The sequence below is a fragment of the Chelonia mydas genome, chromosome 2, assembly GCF_015237465.2.
Source record: "Chelonia mydas isolate rCheMyd1 chromosome 2, rCheMyd1.pri.v2, whole genome shotgun sequence".
NCBI classification, from domain to species: domain Eukaryota; kingdom Metazoa; phylum Chordata; order Testudines; family Cheloniidae; genus Chelonia; species Chelonia mydas.
Genome location: NC_057850.1, coordinates 103,646,136 through 103,669,487, shown reverse-complemented (window position 1 = coordinate 103,669,487; position 23,352 = coordinate 103,646,136). Strand labels below are relative to the sequence as shown.

Below are 23,352 nucleotides of genomic sequence, written 5' to 3'. Positions count from 1 at the left end.
GTATTAAGTAGAGGCACCAAACATAAGCTGGTAACTATCAACATTTGCTAGGGAGGGTCAGCAAGATGGAAGGGAATTCCAACCCATTTATAAGAAACAATGATTTTTTCAAACTCAAAGTCACATTAAAAGTGAAAATATATCCTGGGTTCTCTTTCTCATGTCAACACATGGGACTATGCTCAGTTGTGCATACAAATCAGGGGTGGGAGTTTAAATAATGGAATACAGTGAAACAAAGTTCAGTGAACTTTTTTCCATCCTAGGGTATGTCTGCACTTCAGTCAGAGGTGTGACTGCAGCATGTGTAGACATGCCTGAGCTAGTTTGGATCTAGCTAGCTTGAATAAAAATAGCAGCAAAGACAGGGCAAACAGGCTTTGCCTGGGACCATAGGTGGGTCCTCGAGCAGCTAGCCAATGCTGCTGTGGCTTCATTGTGATTGTTATTCAAGTTAGCTAGATCAAAGCTAGCGCAGGTATGTCTACACATGCTGCAGTGTAGGCATACCCCCATGTTAGGGGGGAGGGGTTGTTTCGTTTAGCAGGGAGGGAGTTTTTTGTCTCTTCTATTTGCAAGTCCTAGTCAGACTGGAAATGTAAACACCGAAGAATCATGGGAATGACTGGAAATACACTGAATCGAAGCACGAAGTACCTGAACTCTCCTCAGATTTCCAGCTCAGTTTGAAGAGGAGCTGAACTTCTGAGCACTTCGCTGAACTTAGGCCCAGGTCCACAAAAGGACTTTGGTGTTATGACACCGAGCATTAAAACACAACTTTTAGGTGCCTAGAAAAATCACAGGAACAATAATACAATCCACAAAGCCTGCGCTAGGTAGGGTTGCCAGGTGTCAGCATTGCTGACCGGGCTGTTAAAAGTCCAGTTGGCGCAGGGCGGGCAGGCTCCCTACCTGGATCCATGCAGTTCCCAGAAGCGGCAACATGTCCTTCAGCTCCTAGGCAGAGGGAAGGCCACGGGTGCACCATGTGCTGCCCCCGCCCTGAGTGCCAGCTCCGAACCTCCCATTGGCCAGAAACTTTGGCCATTGGGAGAGGCGGGGTGGCACCTGCGTGCAGAGGCAGCGTGCAGATCCACCTGACCGCGCCTCTGCCTAGGACCCAAGGGACATGTGGCTGCTTGCAGGGAGTCACCCGAGGTGAGCACTGCCCAGAGCCCGCACCCCAAAACTCCTCCCCCACCCCTACCCTTTACCCAGCCCCAAGCCCCCTCCCACACTCAAACTCCCTCCCAGAGCGCGCACCCCAACCCTTTGCCTCAACCCACAGCCCCCTCCCAGACTCCAAATCCCTTGGCCCCAGCCTGGAGCCCCCTCCTACACACCAAACCCTTCATCCTCGGCCCCACCCCAGAGCCCACACCCCCAGCTGGAGCCCTCACCCCCCCACACACCCCCAACCCGCTGCCTCAGACTGAATCCCCCTCCCACACCCTGAACCTCTCATTTCTAGCCCCACTTCAGAGCCTATGCCCCCTCCCACAGCCCAACTCCCTGCCTCAGCCCAGAGCCCCCTCCCACACTCTGAACCCCTCGGCCCCAGCCCAGAGTCTCCTCCTTCACCCCAAACCCCTCATCCCTGGACCCATCCCAGAGTTCGCATCCCCAGCCCAGAGCCAGTACCCCCTCCCAAACCCCAACCCCATGCCTCATCCCAGAGCCCCCTCCCACGCTCCAAAGCCCTCAACCCCACCCCCCAGCCTAGAATCCCCTCCTGCACCCCAACCCCCTCATCCCCAGCCCCACCCCAGAGCCCGCACCCCAGCCGACACCCTCACCCCTCCTGCATCCCAACCCTCTGCCCCAGCCCAGTGAAAATGAGCTAGCGAGTGAGGGTGGGGGAAGAGCGAGCAACAGAGGGAGGGGGGGATAGAGTGAGCAGGGGTGGAGTCTCGGCGAAGGGGCAGGGTAGGGCCTCAGGGAAGGGGCAGGGAAAAGGGTGTTCGGTTTTGTGCAATTAGAAAACTGGCAGCCCTAGAGCTAGACACTCCCTTAATCTCTGGGGTTTGATCCACTGTGAATAAATACTTAGAGAGAATCATTGGGGAAGGAGTGGGGAGAGAGAGAGAGAGAGAGAGAGAGAGAGAGAGAGAGAGAGAGAAATGACTCTGTAGCTGATGTTCAGAACACCCACCTGGGAGGTGGGAGACCCAGTGTCCAATTTTCCTGCTCCAGTGACTACTTAAATATTTATCCAAAGTGGAGCAGCTTCAAGGGGAGAGACTGAAGGAGCCGCACATCAGAATATGCCAAAGATCAGTGGTTATAATATTCCTTAGCTCTTAAGAGGTAGGATTTAAATAGGGGTCCAAGGCAGAGGAGTGTCTGTCTTCCTCTGCTTTATGGATCGTTCTGGAGCATCAGCGGGAGACCGGCATCCAGATGCCTAAAATGAAGCAGTAGTGTACATGCTGATTTAGTTGGGGATCGGTCCTGCTTTGAGCAGGGGGTTGGACTAGATGACCTCCTGAGGTCCCTTCCAACCCTGAGATTCTATGATTCTTTGCCCAGAAGCAGAAACTTAACCACCTAGGGAACTTTTACAGCCAAAATGTAGGTGTTAAGTGAGTTTAGGCACTTACAAGGTTAGGTGATAGCTGAGCAGGAGTTGTGGATTGGAATGGTGCCTAAAACTGGGACTTAGGCTATGTCTACACTATGCAGCTTTTAGCAACACGGCTGTGCCGCTACAGACATGCCGCTAAAAGGCACCCAGTGTAGCCGCTGTTTGTCGGCAGGAGAGAGCTCTCCTGCCGACAAAAGCTTCCACCACCACGAGCAGCATTAGCGTTGTTAGCAGGGGAACACTCCTGCTGACAACACGCTGTTCACACCAGCACTTGTCGTTGACAAAACTTCTGTCTTTCGGGGGCGGAGAGGGGGTTAACATCTCTGAACAACAAAAGTTTTGTCTTTCAGTTGCCAGTGTAGACAAAGCCTAAGTACCTCTGTGGATCTGGGATTTACTACTTAAGTTTGTTCATCACACCACACCCCCATCTGGCACACATTAAGACAAGGCATGTTCAGATAGCCCTCGAAGACTTCAGACTTTCCAGTTCCAGGTGGTTTTCTGCCATCCTTCCATTTCTCCTCCATCTACTATCCCTTCATAATACTAGGAAGTCTAAAGGCCTGCTCCAACTTGCCGAAGCAGCAATGGCTTTCTAAGGGCCATTCTGTTTGATCATGATTATATTTTATTGCACCCCTTAATCTATATTACACGCTATTTATTCTGAAATTATTTAGCAGTCCTGTGTGTATGGAAAATGTTACACCTTCTTAATAACCCAACCTGAAACAAGGGCTCAGGATGGTGTTTAGAAATTAACAAATAAAACAAATTAAAGAGAAATAAATACTAAACTACAAGACTATAGCATATCATTCCATGCTCCATTTCCAACCCATTTACAGACATTCCTTCTCTTGTGTTGTTTCAAAATATAAAGACCAAGCCTACTTAACACATGCTAATTAATCATCTCTGAAGCACAAATTTAATTCCATGGCTGGTATGATATTTCTGTTATACCTAGCCCAGAGGTAATACATATTGCTTACCTTCCATGTTGTGGTAACATTCCACCATATAATGTTTCACGCAAACTCAGGCCATGCCATAGTAGTTTGCTAGCATCACTTTCTAAACCTAAAGGAAAATTAAATTTGTGAAATGGACCAGATTTTTAAAAACCCCTCTCTTCTCACCTCGACCCTGGTCATCTTTCAGTCTCTTTTGTGGTCTCTAGAGGAAGTCCTAAAAATGAGTGATGAACCTAATATTTTTATGGCCTATGACATTTAACCGACTCTCTTCTTTGTCAAGAGTGAAGATTGTTTTTATTCCTGTCACTAAAAGTTAGTTCACTCCAATTATGGCTTTGGCAGAAGTAATGTTGCCCTTCAGGGAATACATTGACATTTCAAATTAAGAAACATTCCTACTAATAAGCCTCTAAATCTTTCCAATTAACTGTGTTTTTCACTAGTTTATGAGTGTTTTCCATTTGACAATCCTAATCTCCGGGAGCGTGGGGGATGGGAGGACATCTTTGGAGGGATCTTTCCTTTTCTTGCAGCAGGAGAGATAACTGATTCCATCAGTAATAAGCCATTTATTTGATTTAAGCAGGCTAAACTGCAAATCACTTGGAGTGAAAGACCTGTTAAAACGAGAGAAGTGTCTTGATTCTGCAGCCCTTACTCACGTGAGCAGTCCCACTGAGTCTGTGAACTACTCACATGAGTAAGGTCTCATCTAAATGGGAAGTTATTCTGAAATAGCTATTCCTGATTAACTCCATGTATGTACACAGTGGTGTATTGAGCACTGGGTTGGAATTGCAAGCTTTCATTTTAAGGGGGGTAGGGGGTACTGGTCCTGTTTGATGGTTAGGGGCCTCTGTAGGAAAGCCTGAGATCAGAGTCAGCCTGGAAAGAGTCAGTATAGAGCAAGGTGGGGTGAGTTGTGCCTCATTGCCTTAGGGGCTAGCTTGCTTTGTCGCCCTCTGTTTTTGGCTACTGTGTATTACTGTTCCGGTTTCTAAGAATAAAAGTAGTGTATGTTGCAACCTTCCAGAAAGAGTACTGTATGTTTATGTTTAATTCTCTGTTGATATGTTGTGAACATAACACATGTTCTTATTCCAGAATAAGAGTCCCTCGTCTACACAAACCTTTAGGGTACGTCTACACTGGCAGAGTTACAGCGCTAGCAGTTACAGCGCCGCTCAGAGAGCGCTGAAGGGAAACCACTCTTGTGTGTTCACACTGTCAGCTGCCTGCGCAATAGCGTGTTCGCTCTTGCAGCACTTGCAGCGGTATTTGGAGCGGTGCACTCTGGGCAGCTATCCCACAGAGCACCTCTTCCTCTTCTGCCGCTAAGAGTTGTGGGAAGGCAGAGGGGGTCATGGGGCATCCTGGGCTCTGTCCCAATGCCCCGTGATGCATTGCTTTGCACCCCAGCAATCCCTGTGCTTCCGTCCGCATTTGGTGCCATCTTTCAACGGTTTGTGTACTGTGCACCCTGCCTCTTCGGTCTGCAGGAATAGATCCCGAACTGCTGACCAATATGCTGCTCGCTCTCGCTAACACGTCACGAGGGGCAGTGGAGTTATTCCTTAAACTACAAAGGCAAGAGGAGTTCAACATTGATCTCACCATGCGTAGTAACTAAGACGCGAGATTGCTTGTGACATTCACGGAGGTGCTGACCACAGTGGAACGACGCTTTTGGGCTCGGGAAACAAGCACTGAGTGGTGGGATCACATTGTGAGGCACGTCTGGGATGACAAACAGTGGCTGCAGAACTTTCGGATGAGGAAAGCCACATTCATGGGACTGTGTGATGAGCTCGCCGCCCAGCCCTGCGGCGCAAGGACACGAGAATGAGAGCTGCCCTGTTGCTGGAGAAGCGCATGGCAATTGCACTGTGGAAGCTGGCTACTCCAGAGTGCTACCAATCAGTCGCTAACGAGTTCAGAGTGGGAAAGTTGACCGTTGGACGCGTGTTGACGGAAGTGTGCAAGGGCATTAATCGCATCCTGCTCCGAAAGACTGTGACTCTGGGCAACATGCATGACATTGTGGAGGGCTTTGCACAAATGGGCTTCCCTAACTGCGGGGGGGTGATAGATGGCACACATATTCCAATTCTGGCCTCAGATCACCTAGCCACTGAGTACATTAATTGGAAGGGGTATTTCTCTATAGTTCTCCAGGCACTTGTGGATCTCTGTGGGCATTTCATGGACATTAATGCAGGCTTTTGGCCATTTAAAGGCCCGCTGATGCTGCCAATATGGGAGGCTGGACTTGCCGATGACAATATTCCTATGCTTATAGCTGAGTGCTGTACGCTCCATAATATTTGTGAAGGGAAGGGTGAAAGCTTCACTCAGGGCTGGACCGCTGAGGCTCAGTGCCTGGAGGTTGAATTTGAACAGCCAGAGACCAGGGCCATTAGAGGGGCGCAGCACAGGGCCATAAGGATCAGGGATGCCTTGAGGCAACAACTTGAAGCTGAAAGCCACTAATATTTGTTGCTATGCTCGGGAGTGCAGTGCCTGTAATGCCAGGATGTGATTGTGATTGGTTCAGATGACACACTATGAAGATTTAAGAAAATTGCCTGTTGCTTTGCAGGGCTCTGTTTGCTTTCAATTAATGGAATACAGATTGCTTTCAAACCAACACAATTCTTTTATTAAAAAACAACAACCAGAGGAGAGAGAGAAACAAAAAAGCATATCAGCACAGTGGGGGATGGGGGAAGGTCCCAGGAGGAGGTGGGGTCCCCAAACAGTTAAAGATTTGTGTATGTCCAGGTATCCTATGCAACCTTGTCCCTTGGAGTACAGTGCAGCGGATACTGTACTTCAGCAGGACTAAACTGCAGAGGGACGGGTGTTGAGTGCAGTGGGTACTGGGAGTCCGCAGGGCTGGACTGTGACGGGGCAGGAGTGGAATGCAGCAGGTATAGACTGGAGCCAGGAGGTTGATAAGAGTGTGTTGGCAGTGTCTGCGGGGGTGCGTGGGAAAGAGTTTTGCGACAGTGGCTGCAGGGGAGGGCAGGCGTGGAGCTGCTCGGTTTGTAGTGCTAGAAGCACTTGGAGCATGTCCACTCGCACTCCATAACTTTTAAGAGCAGCTCCGTGGCTTTGTTGTGGAATGCCGCGTTCTCCTTTTGGACCCTCTTCTCACTGTCCCACCACTCCTTCCATTCTTGTTTTTCAGCCATGCAGTGCATCATGACCTCACACAGAAAGTCCTCTAGTTCTTCGTGGCCACTTTCTAATTCTGGGCAGCCATTCAGCCGGCAATAACAAAGAGGGAGACAGGGTTCCCAAGGTCATATCTGTGAAGTCAAAATGCAATATTTTAAAGAAGCAGTATTGTTTGCAACATACAGACCACTGATTCGGTGATTTAAAACACAGCGATTATGCACATACCTGTCACTAACTGGCTGACCCCAGGCAAGCACACATGAGCCACAAGACCCCCAAAATGGTGAGTAACCTCAGGGGCAGGGGAAATCAGCGTTCCAGAACCATACTGTACACTGGGGACGTGGCTCTTGGGGAGAGTCAGCACTGTAGGGGGGCCTTATAATCATTCCTGTCTCCACATTTTCCACAGCCTGTGTTCATTATGGAAGATCTCTCTCTGCTGAGGGTGAGCAGGGAATCAAGGGAGGGTCTTCTCCAAGACTTCAGCTTCTGCTCTGGCCCTTATACAGCTCGCCTGTGTGCAGCAATGGTTCCCACCCCCTTTCCCCCCCACCGCCTCCCTATGATGGCAGAGTGGTGCGGGAAAGTTACCCTTAATGGGGCAAGAAACAAAGCAGCTCTGCCAAAGAACCTGGGGTAGCAGATTGCCCAGTATCTCCATGAGAGTTTCCTAGAGATCTCTGAGGCAGATCCCTGTGAAGTGAGGGAGTGAATCAACACCCTGTTCCACTGCTCAGACTAGGCTTGTGGTGGTACACTCATCATACAGATACAAGCCTGCTTTCTGCAACCCTCCTGCCCCCAACAACTCACTTCAACGATTCCCAAAATCAAAGCCACTTACCAGGGGCCTCCTCTCCTGTTTGCACTTCACCAAGCTCCGACAGCTGTGACTGGCTAGCCTCCTCTGGGGTAGAAAAGAGCTCCTGGCTGCATGCATCTCTGACCTCTGAGTCATCCTTTGCCTCTGGGTCCCCCACCCCCTCAACATCCTCATCCAAGATTTCCTCCTCCTGGCCTGGTCCCCTCTTGACTGGCACGCAAGCCACTGAAGTAGCCACAGTAGTCTTCGCAGTGGAGGTGGGGTCACCACCCAGTTATCACGTCCAGCTCTTTGTAGAACTGGCAGTTCATGAGCACACCACCGGAGTGGCAGTTTGCCTCCCATGCCTTGGGGTTGGCGTTCTGCAGCTCCTTCACTTTCACCCTGTACTGCAGTGTGTCCCAATCATGGCCCCTTTCTGTCATGCATTGTGAAATCTGTCCATAGGTATCATAATTCCTACGGCTGGAATGCAGCTGGGACTGGGCAGCCTCCTCTTCCCAAATGCTGATGAGGTCCAGGCGCTCTGCATTGCTCCAAGCGGGGGATCGCCTGGTGCATGGAGCAAGCATGCGTCACCCAGCAAACAGAAAGGGGACTTTCAAAATTCCCAAGGAATTTAAGGGGTGGGGCTCACAGTTGGTCACATGAGGGCAAGGCAGTAAAGTTGAAACCAATTACCAGAATCAATTTTGAAGCACTTAGAGGAGAGGAAAGCGATCAGGAACAGTCAGCATAGATTCACCAAGGGCAAGTCAAGCCTGACTAACCAAATTGCCTTCTATGATGAGATAACTGGCTCTGTGGACAAGGGGAAAGCAGGGGACATGTTATTCCTTGACTTTAGCAAAGCTTTTGATATGGTCTCCTACAGTATTCTTGCCAGCAAGTTAAAGAAGTATGAGCTGGATGAATGAACTATAAGGTGGACAGAAAGCTGGCTAGATCATCAGGCTCAACGGGTAGCGATCAATGGCTTCATGTCTAGTTGGCAGCCGGTATTAAGCGGAGTGCCCCAAGGGTCGGTTTTGTTCAATATCTTCATTAATGATCTGAAGGATGGCGTGGATTGTACCCTCAGCAGATGACGCTATATTGGGAGGAGTGACAGATACACTGGAGGGTACGGATAGGATACAGAGGGACCGAGACAAATTAGAGGATTGGGCCAAAAGAAATCTGATGAGGTTCAACAAAGACACGCTGCACTTAGGATGGCAGAATCCCATGCACTGCTACAGATTAGGGATCGAGTGGCTAGGCAGCAGTTCTGCAGAAAAGGACCTAGGGGTTACAGTGGATGAGATGCTGGATATGAATCAACAGTGTGCCCTTGTTGCCAAGAAGGCTAACAGCATTTTGGACTGTATAAGTAGGAGCATTGCCAGCAGATCGAGGGACGTGATCGTTCCCCTCTATTTGGCATTGGTGAGGCCTCATCTGGAGTACTGTGTCCAGTTTTGGGCCCCACACTACAAGAAGGATGTAGAAAAATTGGAAAGAGTCCAGCGGAGGGCAACAAAAATGATTAGGGGGCTGGAGCACATGACTTATGAGGAGAGCTGAGGGAACTGGGATTGTTTAGTCTTCAGAAGAGAAGAATGAGGGGGGATTTGATAGCTGCTTTCAACTACCTGAAAGGGGGTTCCAAAGAGGATGGATCTAGACTGTTCTCACCGGTAGCAGGTGACAGAACAAGGAGTAATGGTCTCAAGTTGCGGTGGCGGAGGTTTACGTTGGATATTAGGAAAAACTTTTTCACTAGGAGGGTGGTGAAGTACTGGAATGGGTTACCTAGAGAGGTGGTGGAATCTCCTTCCTGAGAGGTTTTTTAAGGTCAGACTTGACAAAGCCCTGGCTGGGATGATTTTAGTTGGGGTTGGTCCTGCTTTGAGCAGGGGGTTGGCCTAAATGACCTCCTGAGGTCCCTTCCAACCCTGATATTCTATGATTCTATGAGAGGCAAGAACAGGCATTGCCTCCCGGTGGCCAGTCGCAGTGCTGTAATCGACCAGGGTATCTACACCGGCACCACGGCACGGTACCCCCGGCGCAGAGAGCTCTACGCCTCTCATCACGGTGGTTTTTTTACAGCGCTGCAACTGCGCAGTTTCAGTGCACTAAGTGGCCTGGCAGCGTGTACACCTCGGGAGTTACACCGCAGAAAGCTGCTTTACTGCACAGAAACTTGCCAGTGTAGACAAGGCCTTAGTTTGCAGCAAACTGGGTTGTGTACCTGCCCCACAGTAAGCTTGCTGCAGATCAACTGTCTGGGTGGACCCTGCTGACACACACTAACAGTTCATTAACGTGCTCTGATTTAGTCCTCTTTGAAACAGGACTCGATCAAAATGCATTAACAACTTGTGAATGCGCATCAGCATGGTCCACACAGACAGTTAAACCACCACAGATTAGTGCCAGGTAGATATACACCCCAGCTCGCAGCAAACTAAATGTTCACCTAGAAAAGCCCCAAATTAGTTTAAACCACTTTGGAAGTGGACTTAAACTAATAAATAGTTAATCCACTTTAAATGCATACCCTACCTTATTACAGATTAACTTTCATGTGTAGACAAACCCTAAAATGCAGGGCCACCAGGCCCATAACTTTAAAAGTAATAGCAATTTCAGCCTGCTGAGAATATGGAATAACTGGGAGCCAGTATGGTTTTGTGGAACATTTTGCATGATTCCTCAGAGCGAAAAACTAAAGCTTTTAGAAACACTAGCTTTGATTACAAGATTAATGATCCTCCGTTGGGATTGGCTAATGCTCTTCTTACTCTGGCACAGGGCCCAATTCATGAAAAGCCTAACAGCTCGGTGCCTGGTCCTTTCTAAAACCCTTACTATGCAAGCTGCATTCCAGGAACAAAGTAGCAGATCCTGGAGATGTCAGATCTGCAGAGCTAAAAAGTGATAGACAAGCAGAGTGAGACCAAGTAGAACAAGATCTTGTCTAGTCTAGGCTTTGTCCAGCTCCAGTGTCCAGAGCAGTGGTGGTAGGCATAAGGATAGACAAGGAGCGGGCAGCCACTAGCACATATGTTCTGTAGAGCTCCTCTGAAAATGTTTAGATGACACAGTGATTAACATGCTTGCAGCTGCCTAGAGCCCTGACTATACTGCAATCTCACTGTTCCTTCCACCTATGGAGCTGCACTAGTATCTGCAACAGCAGAAAGTTGTTCAGAGAAAAGACTGATGTAAACACCCCCTTAAAGAAGAGACAGAGACAGGCTAAGAATCCTCCATGTCCAAAACTAAGTAATCTGAAGGCGAATGACACAAAACAAGGAAAAACCAAGTGCCTGGTTCTCAGCTGCCATGGGAAAGTGGAGGAGGACTGAAAGAAAAAATGTTCCTGGAATCGATGGAGAAAGAAGATTAAGAAGTTTCCACAGATGGCCATCACAAAGAGAGTGTTTGGGGGAGAAGGCGTTTTGGAAGGAGCACAGGGAACAGTTTTGGAGGTTGAGGATCCAAGACTAAGACTTGAGCCCCTTGGATAGTGAAGAAAGAAACATGGCAAAAGCCAGTGAGCTTCACACGAAGCAGTTAAACCCTTGTTAGAACCATTACAACATCCCGTATGACAAAAGACACAGGAACAAGATTTGTCTGTAGTTGTATGGTGGCACAAAATGGGGGTTGAGCTGCAATGGAATACTGTACAAGAAGCGATATCTCTGACATGAGTCCACCTGAAATTTTCATTTCTCTCTCTCTCTCTCACACACGCACACACACAGAGAAATTGGTTGAAGACCTGACCCAACAAAAAACACTATTAGTGGCCTTCTCACATTCTTCAAGAATATTCACCTGATGCAACAAAACTAAAATATGCTGCTGTACTATAGGGTTGTGGAATCTCTCAGGAAGAGAAGAGATTATACAAATTGAGTGTCTGCCTCCCATATATTGCCAAGCTATATGCCGAATATGACTCTTTTATTGACACCCTCCTCCCCCACCCATCCTCAGTGACACACACAAGTCTAGATAATTTAATACAGCTAACAGGAACACTTGAATCTGATGCTACAGTCAGATTAACAGGGTTTTGCCAGGAGGAAGCAGCCCTATACTTCTATGGTGCATTTTTGGAGGACATCTGCCAGTCTGCATCAGGACTCTCTATTATAAAAACAACAAAAGTCCTAGTACAGCAAGCATGTTTGCAGACCAGGAGCAACGGCAATGCAGCTGCTGGCTCTGCAAGAAATCTAGAGATCTCTCAGTGAACACAGAGGTAACCTAAAGTTAGGAACATTCCTCATCTTTTTCCCCCTCCCACATTTGTCCTTATTAGAAACCATGACTAACATAATCTCATTAAGTACATAAATCGAACGCATTATCTGAATGACTAGTAACGAACGACGAATTTCATGGTCCCTAAAGAAAATTGGGACAATAGCATAGGATTGCCCTTACTTCCTGCAGTAGAACACTGGCAAAGGTGCCAGTCGGGTTCTTTGCAAAGATTGGCTACCAGCTCTTCTCCGTTATCTAATGGGAGGTCATGTGTCTAGTAGTTACAGCAGCAACCTAGCATTCAGAGATCCTGAGTCCTAAGGGCCCTGACATAAATTCACCATGTGACCTTGGACAGAGTCTCTTAACCTCTCTGAGCCTCGCTTGTCTTATTACGCCCACTTTACAGATCAATATTCTCTACTTCAGAGTTACTGTGAAAGTTAATTAATTAACATTTAATACAGTGCTTCTACATTTGGCTCAGAGATGCTACTTCTGTACAAGAATGATAACCTGCCGTTCCCTGGTTACTCACAGCAGCCAACCCACTCTCTAATCTGGTGGACAGAAGGATAAAAATGGGTGAGCTAGACTCAATTTCAAACCGTATTTTTAATGAATAAAAGTGATTTTAAAAAGAGATTAGAAACAGCAAGTGAGTGCACCAGTCCTACACAACTGATGCAACAACAAATTAAAATAATTTATCGTTTAAAAATGGAAAATAAAATACAGGAACTGCTCACTTAACATTGTAATTAAGTTCCTGAAAAATGCAACTTTAAGCGAAACTATGTTAAACAAATCCAATTTCCCCATAAGACTTAATGTAAATGAGGGGGTTAGGTTCCAGGGAAATTTTTTTTCACCAGACAAGACTCTCTCTCTCTCTATATATATATATATATACACACACACACAGAGTATAAGATTTAAACAAACAATTTAATACTGTACACAGCGATGATGATTGTGAAGCTTGGTTGAGGTGGAGGAGTCAGAGGGTGGGATATTTCCCAGGGAATAGCTTAGTGCTAAATGATGAACTAGCAATTGGCTGAGTCCTCAAGAGTTAACTCTCACACACGACAAGGCAGCAGGAAAGGAGGGAGGGCAGACAGAGAAAGAGACACACACCCTGTGTGAGAGAGATAGAGATGTGCATTTCCCCTTTAAGTATGAAGAGGAGGGTCAGAAGTACACTGCCTTGTTAATTAGATCAGCAAGCTGAGAACAACGGCAGCAGCTCCCTCCGCGTCCCACCCCTGCTCTATGGAAGATGGGGTAAGCGGGGTGCAGGAGCAGGGGGGAGGGAGACACCCGGACATTAGCCCCCCTCTTCTTCCCCTCCCCCGCCCCCACAGCAAGAAGGAGTCTTGGGGTGCAGCTCCAAGGCAGGGGGCAGGAGCAGCACATGGCAGCCGGGGGGGGGGACAGCTGAACTGCCGCAATTGATAGCTGCTGGGTGGCTGCTGCACAGGGAACTTCGGGGAGCGGGGAGCTGATAGGGCGGCTGCTGGTCCACCCTGGTTCCAGCCACCCACCAGCTAGCTCCAACGGGCTGCTCTTCCTGCAAGCAGTGGACAAAGCAGGCGGCTGCCAAACGACATTAGAAGGGAGCATTGCACAACTTTAAACGAGCATTTTCCCTAATTGATCAGCAATGTAACAATGAAACAACATTAACCAGGATGACTTTAAGTGAGGAGTTCCTGTAGGATAAAATAAAAGGAGTGACTTAAAACAATGGAATAAAAAATAAGGCAGGGAATTGTGCAAAGCTGCCATTATGAAACAGTATTGGGACCTTTACACTGAGTAGATAACAATGTAGGCACATAGATGGTTAAGAGCAACAGGGGGATGGCCTGAAGCCATTGCCTCAACAAGCAGGCTGTTTATCAGGGTGTTATCTCCCTGCTGAGTGGGTGTCAAATGGAAGTACAGAGGGTATTTGGTGAAGGGAACTGCGAAAATACTAAACTAACCACCTGCCTCTTTTTTTTCCCACTGAATACATTCAGATGAAATGAGCTGTAGCTCACGAAAGCTTATGCTCAAATAAATTTTTTAGTCTCTAAGGTGCCACAAGTACTCCTTTTCTTTTTGAGAATACAGGCTAACATGGCTGCTACTCTGACACCTACCACTGAGTCATATAGTGTTCCTCATGCTTGAATCTCAAGAGTGCTTTACAAAGGAGGTAAGTATTATGCCTGTGTCACAAACAGGAAGACTGGGGCACAGAAGTGAAATTACTTGCCCAAGATTACACAATTGGTCAGTGGCAGAACTAGGAATAAAACCCAGATTCCCCACCACCACCACCACAAGACTTAGTTTAGTGCCTTATCCATTGGACCTCACTACCTCTCTTAAATAAAGGCAAAGCCCAGTTTTCTGTCATGCAGTTCTTGTGAAATAGTAGAAGAGGGTTAAACTACACTGACCATCATCATACAGAAGGAGAGGACTCCAATGCTATGAGTGTTACAGTTTTGGGACTGTTCAGTGGCCTAAGATTAAGAACTGGGAAGGAGAAGTCCTCTTACATAAGGAGTTTGGGTTACTAGGGAGGCTCATAGTAATGAAGTGAGCCCTTCATCTCTCAAACCTGAACTGCAATCCCTTAAAGCAGGCAGATGCTAGCTTCCAACGTGCCCAAGCAGACAGTTAAGGGCACCCTCATCTTGACCACACTCCCCTTCTCCCTCAGCTCTGCGCTACTGGAGTATGCAAGAGGTTATATTAAACTGCAGGCAGAGGGATGGTAGGGCATAAAAGGGTGATTTATTACGGGGAGAGATGTAGGGTTTTGGTTACTCAGGACTCTCCCAAGCTTTCCTGCCTCTGTAGCAATCTCATTTATGGCACCCCTCTTCAATCCTGACCCAGCAGTATCTTTGCTGTGGAGCCCAAAGCACTGCTCCTTATCAATGCAGCTCACTATGGCCCCAATTCAGAAAAGCACCGTCCCTGTTCAGCAAAGCCCTCAAGCACATGCTAAGCCCCACTGACTTCAATAAAAGGGCTTTGCCCTATAGCCCTCTTTCCTGGGATCGTCTAAATGCGGAGAGAAAAGGAGTACTTATGCTCAAATAAATTTGTTAGTCTCTAAGGTGCCACAAGTCCTTTTCACGAATACAGACTAACACGGCTGCTTCTCTGAAACCTGTCTAAATGCAGAGAATTATGCAGTCACCACTAAAATCCCAGTCAAGTGACAACAGATACACTCTTCAGCAAGAGGGTGCTGAGTTTAGAAGGCCTCCATTGGTCGGCGTGGCTTATTGGCCATACTGGGTAGTCATTGGCATTAATGCAGTTTCTTCTATCAATAATGCTGCGGCAGCTACTTTTCTCACTGTACAGAAACTTGTGGAGCAATAAGAGCCCTTCCACAGCTGCGCCCAGATGAAAATGTGTCTGCCCCATTAACTGGGAAAAAATATCACGCTCTAATTGGTTCAGAAGAGGAGGCAAAAATAGACGACATATGTCCTCGCTCTTACAGAATCATTCAGTTAAAAAAAAACATATTTGCTTATGTTTCCACTCCTGTCTAACAAAGTCTGTAAGCATTAGATGCCTCACAGAACACTCACCGTCTCCTTCTGGAGCCATAGCTCACACAGACAGTTCGCTCTCTGCAAAGATGTTAGACGTGACAAAGCCTCTCAGACACATGGCAGAGATGTCAACAGTTGCCAAGAAAAGCTAGAAGAGATCTTGTTGGCTACCTGGAAGGAGTGGTAGCCACAAACATCTGTGCACTTTGACAAGAAGCTCCCTTAATGGGTGTAAAAAAGAAGAGCCACATAGAAACATAACTGCTATAATGTATTAAGAACATAAGAACGGCCACACTGGATCAGACCAAAGGTCCATCTAGCCCAGTAGCCTGTCTTCCGACAGTGCCAGTGCCAGGTGTTTCAGAGGGAATGAACAGAACAGGTAACAATCAAATGATCTATCCCCTGTCACCCATTCCCACCTTTTGGCAAACAGACTAAGGACACCATCCCTGCCCATCCTGGCTAATAGCCATTGGTGGACATATTAAACCAATGGTTCATCTACTCCAATATTCTGCTGTCACCAGCATTCCCAATACCAGATATTTCACAAGATAGACAATTATGGAATAACCTGTCCAGACAGGTTTCTTCCTAGCTTCAGGCAGTTAATTTTGGTTTACACCCTGAAGCAAGACAGTTATGTTGTATTTTAGTGCTAAGTAAAGTAACTGTGGTGGTTGTTTTTCTGACAGAAGGAAAAGCAGTCGTGCAAAACATTGGTTTTAGTTAGTGCAGTGTGTGACGTTGCACTCCATATGCTTTATGAAAATATGCTTGGAATATGAATATAATGTAACTGGAATATCTTTATGCAAAAGGTCTCTTTTAAGGTGTCGTTACAAAGCTTATAATCTACTGAGTGTGTTCATCCTATTTGTATGAATGTATAATTCTTGTATCTGAAACTAGGAATAAGAAATATAACTCTAGGATCCTACTGTAATTATGCAAAGTGTGGGCCATTAATGGTGGTTTAGAATCTTGATGGCTCCCATTGAGTAGGACAGTTGGTTGTAGATGGTTTATTTACCTGCAAGCCTTCTTGTGGACCTGGAGGAAAGCCTGTGGGTAATGAAGAATGAGGTCTTATATAGTGACATGTGACCATATCACCTAGTACTGGAATCCATCTTAAACCTGGTGTTTTTCCATTTAGCAGGAGGGGTGGGAACCCAGAGAGACAAAGAATTCCCACCTTGGGACAAAGCTATAAAAGGGGGTGGAGCAGAACAAGGGGGGTTGCCAGTCATGAGAAATCCCCTAGTTACCACCTGAGCTGGAACTAACAAGAACTGTACTGGGGAAAGGATTGAGCCCAGACTAAGAAGGAGTCTAGTCTGTGAAAGAAGCTTATTGGAATATCTCTGAGGGTGAAATTTACCTGTTTTCAGCTTCCTACTGTATTAAGCTTAGACTTGCATGTTTTTGCTTTATTTTACTTGGTGACTTACTTTGTTCTGTCTGTTATTACTTGAAACCACATTAAATCCTACTTTTTATTCTTAATAAAATCACTTTTGTTTATTATTGAACCCAGAGTAAATGATTAATACCTAGGGGAGCAAACAGCTATGCATATCTCTCTATCAGTGTTATAGAGGGTGGACAATTTATGAGTTTATCCTGTATAAGCTTTATACAGAGTAAAACGGATGCATTTGGGGTTTTGGCTCCCGGAAAGACTGAATACTGGGTGCTAGGAAAGTCCCTGTTAACTGAGAAGCCCCTGGGCTAAGTGAATCTTAGTTTCTATGAACTGCAGGGGGGAGTGGCCCAACCTCTTGGTCTGTGCTGGAGCCGACTGGTGTGTCTAGCTCAGCAAGACGGGAGTGGAGGGAAGCCTTCTCTGGCAGGGGGGTTTGTTCCCAGCATATCTAGTGACAGTCTTGAGGGAGTTTCTGTGACCCAACCCGTCAGACAGTGATTGAAATTTGAGCAGTTTTTCCCCAATCACTAAGTACAATGCAAGTGTTAAATGTTGTTAATGGCAAAAGTTTTGGAATGATGTTAACTCTTAAGAAACAAAATTTATAATCTAGCATATAGTAACCATTTCAGAACATCCTTGGTTCTGGATTAAAAACTAGCAAGTGTAGTTTTCAAAGCTCTAAGTATACGTACAAGGTCCTTACAAGGCCCAGTTTTGTACTTCCCACAGTCAATAGAGAATGCAGGATCAGACACACAAGGCCCAGTTTTGATCTCACACCACTGTAAGATAGCAGTAACTCCACATAATGGATTTACATCAATTTAAAACCTATGGCTATGTCTACACTACAAATTACTTCAGCATAATTTACATGGCTCAGGGGTGCGAATAATCCACACCCCTGAGCGACGTAAGTTACATCGACCTAAGCGCCGGTGTGGACAGTGCTATGCCAGCTGGAGAGCTTCTTCCACCGACATAGCTACCGCCACTCTTGGAAGTGGAATTATTAAGCCAATGGGAGAGTTCTCTTCCTTCAACTTAGGGCAGGTCTACCCTATGGGGCTAAGTCATCCTAAGTTACGCAACTCCAGCTATGTGAATAACGTAGCCGGAGTCGATGTACCTTAGGTTGACTTATTGCGGTGTCTACACAGCACTGGGTCGATGGCAAAAACTCTCTCGTTGACTTACCTTATGCTTCTCATTCCAGTGGAATACCGGAGTTGACGGGAGAGCGATCAGCGGTTGATTAGATCTGTTAAATCGACCCCCGGTGGATCGACTGCTGTGTGTCGATCCTCCGGTAAGTGGAGACAAGCCCTTAGAGTGTCTTCACCAGAAGCACTACATCTACATCAGTACAGCTGCACTGCTCTAGCTGCTTTAGTGTAGACATAGTCTACATAGTAAGTGACAGGAGGTTGCAACTTTAGGTTTTGCAAAATACATGTTTAAATCTTAAGGCCAATAGAAATACTTCCATGATTAGCATGTGAGAATCCCAAAGGAAACACTTTAAAATGAACAGAGACTTTCATTTGTCTGAAATATAAGCATTGTGATGGTGCATGAGAGCCTAAAAGTAAAATGCTAGAAGATTACTGTGTTCCCAAACATGAAAATTACTAACTTATTTTCTTTGTCCAGGATGAACTGCAAAAAGTGAAACAAAATAAATAGTAGGCAGTAAGTTGATAAAATAATTGGTAAAATTTTGTTTTAGAAGATTGTTACATAAAGGACTTTAAAAACAATCACATGCATAACCTGTCCTTTTAATCCAGTCACTAACTATGTGGGAAAATACCCCTTTTCCAATATAAATGGCATTAGTATTAGAAGAGAAGCTAGTGTACGTTTGTCCATAACAGTTTATGCCCTGATCCTGTAAAAAGCACCATGCAGACAGACCCCTGTGTCACTGTTCCCTCTAAGCTGTGCGCATGCATGCGCGCACAGGTCCCCATGCATACGGCGAAACACCGCGCACACAAAAATTTTCACAGAAGAAATTTTTTTGCGCAGACAGCCTGTCAAAAATTAGAGGAAACATTGAACTGTGCCCATGTGGAGCTCATTGCAAGCTCAGGATGTCACTGCTAAGCTTGCATTAAAATAAAGGGGCTCAAATCAGCAATAAAATGAAGGGAATTCAATAACTACATCCTCATGGAACTTAATACAGGGTTATTAGCTATGTATTCCTTTCAACATGGTTGTGATAACTGTGAAATCCTCTAGGAATCTCTTAGCCATCTCTTTTTGTGCTGCTGTATCACACTGTTTTCTACCCTCTACCCCTACCTCATCAGTGTACTGCCTATCACCTTTTTAGTTTAAATGCCATACATATGACTCCCATTGGAAATCTAAGTATTGTACAAATCTTTTAATGTGCAGGTTTGAGTTGAACCATCCAGAACTACAACAGATGGGAAATATTTCACCTGTGAATTAGAGATTTTATTTGCCTGGGTAATTGTGTGATAATTATACTTTTAGGTGCTCAGAAATTAACATATCTAGGGCAACTTGCTGATATAAATCCAAAATGAGCAGGAGAGAAGAGTAACATGCCCATTCTGCAAACACTTTTCCATAATTTTATTAAACCTGCACTTAAATGAACAGAATTTTAAAGACTAGTCCATCAGCACTGAAATAAGGGGGATTCAATTGCTACAGCAATTTGACCAAATAAATCCAATGGGAAGAAGCCTGTTGTGCCCCCAGCAACATAGAAAACACTATCCAACCAATAAACTCAAGCTCAAAAAGAAATAAGGTACTAACCCTGCCCTGAAACATGTCCGTGTGAGGGTTTAAAGACTAGAGGCCTGACTTCCATTTATACGAAGGCCCCTTTAACGCTGCTCTGGCCCACTTTAAGGCCCTTTTACACTGCCAGAGCAGTGCAAAGGAGCCTTAATGTAAACAAGAATCAGAGTGTTGTCAATTCTTGACATTTTATTGTGAATCTCACAATATTTTGGTGGGTTTTTTAAAGTGCCAGCTCCTGGAGGCATGTGATTAGACGAGAGTCTCAGCTTTAATAAACAAAAGTTTCTACCACTCATAGTTGTGGAGAAAACCCAGTGTACCCAGTGCTAAATTTGGGCCAGGGCTGAGCCCCGGCATCTCTAGTCTTGACAGTTCATAGCCCCAGAACCTTTGGGCTTGCCGCATCAGTTATAAGAATAAAAAAATTATTTGAGCCCCAGCACCTCTTTCATTATAAAGTAAGCACTGAGCGTACCCTAAAGGCTCTGCAGCCAGAGGGCCAATAAAACCCCTAAAACTTGTTATTTTAAAAGATACTGTGATTTTTAAGACAATCAACCCTCTCTTTTTATATATGATAAGCACATCCCTCTATGTCTATGTTATAGACACTATAAAGTTGCTGTTTACAATGCTTTACTGTGTAGTGCTTTTTCCATGCTACCTTAGGTTCTGGAAAGTGTTCACTTTGAATTTATGCACTACAGTATTTCCCAAGAGCAGCAATAGTTCATCATTATCGTTCTAAACTGGAAACTGTCTACAAACATCTCTCTCATAAAAAAGGGATTTTTAAGGATGATCAGACATGCATAAAGATCTCTCTCTAGTTCTATCCAGGCTTTTGCCATGGCAATGTCACACCAGGCCTCCACAGGCACAAAACCATCCTATTTTAGATAGCGCTGGAACCCATTCTCAGAATCCTTTAAGTTTTGATAATTGGCTTGTAACATGTTGCCTCAAAGCTGCCCTCACCTCTCTTCCCTTTTACAAATTATAGGCAAAGAAAGCCAAGAAGGAGCAGACATGACTTTGTGTTCAGAAAAACTGCCATTTGTTTGCATTGCATCGCAGGAGCTATGGGTAGCATTTTCAGACCACTCTCCACTGAGACAACTCTGCTGTCATTGAAGTCAAGAGTAAAGGCCCACTGGCTCCAATGGGAGCAGAGTTAGGACTTTCAAAAGCACTCAGTGTTGGCCTATTGCACCTGCTCCCTTTCCCTTACCCAGCATGGAAGGAAACAGAGGACCCTCAATTTTGAGAAGGGTCTACAACTACTGCATGGAAAGTAGCGGGGTTATGCAGTATCATCCCCCTACAGACAAACTACTTTGTCCCCCAATAACCTTTCCATGCTCACTTCCAGCAGTGGTCACACCTTAGCAGAGGCTGGAAAGGAAAGTCAGTGAGAGGGACAGAGGAGTTAGAACAGCCACCCTGCACAGCATGTTTCCCCTCCACACAGATGTAATGTTTGGTAAGAAATGCATTTACTTTTACTGCTACTCTGAGGAGCTGCAAATCCCCCATAGCATCATCATCACCACCACCACCACCACCCCCCCCCCCGGCCCTTGACAGGGAAAAGGGAGCAACTCATGGCAGCTGCCAGTGAAGGATACAAGCTAGGAGCAGCACAGAGCTGCTGGATCTCCTGGTGTGTGCCAAGGGAACTTGGATTTGGCAAGCGTTTGGCAAGTCTTTCCATTCACCACAGATCTACACTAATAACTGTCCTAGCTATGCCCTCCTGCTGTGCTGAAAGTAAAACATGACAATAGTGGTGAGCATCCCACACACCAGCACCACAGCTGGCTTGGACATTCTTTTCCTCTTGTCGCTCATTCCCCTCTTTTTCTCCTTTCTTTTCTCCCACATCTCCATTTACACATCAGCTCCTATTTTCTAAGCTCCACACTGAGTTTGGTGGATGCAAAGGGGAGGATCTTTCAACTCTGCCCAACCTTATGTGAGAACTGAGAGGTAGTTAAGTGAGGGGGAGGGTGTTTGTTCGGGGTTTTGCTTGTTTGTTTGCAGGGGCTTTCCCCCTGCAAGTCCCAGGGCCATTCCAGTTCTCACACTAGCCCTGGGATGGCCTCAAGATATTTAGAAAGGCAAGCAAGCCACAGGGTTGTCATAGCTACATTGCCAAGGAAGCCATCAATCATGCTTGTTTTTCCATAGTCATTCCCACCTGTGCAGGGCTGAAGCACCTGCCTTTCCCTATTCCTATTCCTCAACCTGGCAAACAAGCCAGGAGACATCAATGGCCCCCTGAAGACAAGTGCCTTACCTCTTAGTTCAGGGAATGGTTGCTGCCTCAGTTTCCCTCTGGCTGTGCTGTGGTTCCCTTTCATAAGTCAGGTTGTTTGGCTCTCTGACCAAACTGAAAAGAGTCCTCTTCTTGTGGGGTATGCAAGAGTGGTGAAAGGAGAGCACCTTGGTGTTTCCTGCAGCCCAGCCCGAAGTAAAAAAAGGATAGAAATGGAGGCTTACTCCAGCCAGTCATCCCCCAAAGAAACAAAATAAACCAGCCACTCCTAGCTCAGCCACTTGCAAAGTCCTGCAGCTTTAGAGACTTAAACCCTCTCCCCCAGCACTCCCAGAAGGAGCTTTCATCACTCCACTTTGAGCAAGTGAATGTTCTCTGATAGTGTGTCACAACAAAGGTGCTCCACTTCCTGTTTCCTCCTGGCCTGTATTAACCCCTTGGTTTCCCTTAACCAAGTTAACCTGCTCTCCAGCTGCATGTGTTTTGTTTTTTTACCCCTCATCACAGGACCCTCATCAAGGGTCCGCTCCACTCCCTTCAGCCACAGCAAGGGCCTTCAAAGACAGCAGTGTGAGTGAGTATATGGCAGGAACATGGATAGGACACCCCCAATATATTTGCCTAGTTTCGGTGTGGGCGTCCATGCCCTACCACTAGTCCCAAGCTTTAGAGAGAAGAAAAATACAGTTTACAAAGAACATCTCCAAAGGTTCAGGTACTTAAAGTATGTTATTGTCTGAAAAGGGACTGTCAAAAAGGTCACTTTCTTACTCCAAAGACCTATGTGTATTCAGAGCCAGAAGAGACTCCCTTTATTTTCCACACATTTTTATATGGTTAAGGGAAACTGCAACTTTATCTCAGAGATCATTTTTATACGATGGCCTGTGAGCCTATCACAAAGATGAAAGGAAAAACAAGCAACAAGTGAGTGAAAGGCTGGGGGTGAGAGAAGAGCTGTGTGAAGTTGCCAGTTTTCATGTGAGAATTCTGCAATTTTCATGAAGCTGTCACTGTGTCATTTTACAGCAGCAAACACATCTTTTGCTGCAACTGCAAGACCTTTTCACACCACCCCAGGAAAAAGTTGTGACCTTTTCCTTATTTGCCTCAGGATGGAATGTAGCCATTTTGTAGCAAGACAGATCTCCCTCATCCCAGCCCCCAAGCTGGAACTCCATTTGTTTTCGTTTCACGGAGGAAAAAGTCACAGAAAATCCATACAATATTTTGATTTTTGATGAAACCCAGAGAGAAAGACACTAATTACAACCCAGGCAATCCCCTTCTTTGGTCTGTTAGGATTCCATTATGCAGTGACCATCAAGAGGAGAAATCTCTCTATTCCTTGAAATAAATTAGAGAATAAGCCATAGAAAGCAGAGAAAAGAAATGAGACAATTTGATTGATTTCAGCAGGAAAGCATTG

At 46.0% G+C, this 23,352-nt stretch overlaps 1 long non-coding RNA gene across 1 annotated transcript; it reads right to left on the bottom strand.

Moving 5' to 3' along the window:
- Positions 1–2,135: 2,135 nt before the first annotated feature.
- Positions 2,136–22,287, bottom strand: LOC122464268. Its single transcript, XR_006288214.1, has 3 exons — positions 21,945–22,287; positions 3,589–3,670; positions 2,136–2,407 (listed from the first exon to the last, which is right to left on the bottom strand). It is a non-coding gene; the product is annotated as an uncharacterized LOC122464268 (long non-coding RNA).
- Positions 22,288–23,352: the final 1,065 nt, after the last annotated feature.